Source organism: Nannospalax galili, unplaced genomic scaffold, assembly GCF_000622305.1.
Source record: "Nannospalax galili isolate Female #2095 unplaced genomic scaffold, S.galili_v1.0 scaffold1780, whole genome shotgun sequence".
Classification (NCBI taxonomy): domain Eukaryota; kingdom Metazoa; phylum Chordata; class Mammalia; order Rodentia; family Spalacidae; genus Nannospalax; species Nannospalax galili.
In genome coordinates, this window is record NW_008346442.1 from 343,876 (window position 1) to 345,290 (window position 1,415).

Sequence of the window (1,415 nt, forward strand, 5' to 3'; positions counted from 1 at the left end):
TCTTGAATCTAATCAGCATGCTTGAACAGAATTCTTAGGTTAAATACATTTCCTGAAAGAAATATTGTCAGTAGTATACACAATAAAAAAGATAGGACCCAGTTTTCTGTGAATATATGTAACTTCATAGAACATTACAATAATCTGTTTTTTACTGGCAGTTTTCTAAGCAAATGAGATCTCAGGATACACCATGTGCCTGAGCATTGAACAGCATTTATATAAAGTGATCGTAGTGTTGGTGAAAATAATATGAATATTTACTGTATAAAATGTACAATGGGGGCTGGAGAGATGGCTCAGCAGTTAAGAACACTGGTTGTTCTTGCAGAAGACCCAGTTCAAATCCCAGCACCCACATGGCAGCTAACAACTGTCTGTAACTCCAGTCTCAGGGGATCTGACAGCCTCTTCTGATCTCCGTGGGCATAGCATGACATAGCAGTACATGGGTGTACTTACCTACATACAGGCAATACACTCATACATATAAAAAATAATAACAATAAATAAAAATTTAAAAATAAAATGTACTATGAAGACAAATGTTTACAGTCATCAAAATGATCCAAGCTGTCATAGAAGATAAACATTTTAAATGTTCTAATTAAGAACTGAGGGTTATTAGAAGACAAGATAATTTTTATCTCCTTATATGTGCACAAAGCACATTTGAGGGATGGCTTGATTTGAAAAGCAGTATGAGGGTCGACATAGACAATATTTTGTCTTGCAGTGTATATTAAACAGCTGCTAGGGAGAACTTATAAGTATATAAAGATTTGGTCAAATATTTAGGAGTTACTAATTACTAATTACAGCCAACATTGTGCATATAACTATTAAATGATAAAAAAGCTATTGTTATAATTTAGAATTGTTATAAATGAAAGGGGATTCACCTAGATGTTATCCATGCATTGGTATGTGTACACCAATACACATACACACACATACATAATACACACACAATAACAGATAGAATTTATGAAAGTAGGAGAAACAAAACAACATAGCAAATAAATGCAAAATATTTCTAGATATTGCCAACAGGAACTGTTGCTACAAAACCGTACAAATGAAATGAACTTATATTCTGAAGACAGCCAATGTAAACCCAAAAACAGGGCATCTAGAAACTGCTAGAGCAAAAAAAGGCATAAAAATGAAATAGAATTGTGTTCCACCCCAAGTCTAAGCCATACAGCCTCAACTCCTAAGAAGTTACTATTAAAAAAAAAAACCCAAAAACCGAGGAATAAGGTGTACACCCACACTCATGACAGAGGACATCACAGTGTTGAGAGTTCATACAAGAGTAGTAAGCTGTGCATACAGATGAGATTCCCAGGCAACACAGGAACCACAGAGTTTCAGGGGCCAAAATTGCTTGTTTTAGTCATTTCTCATGGGAA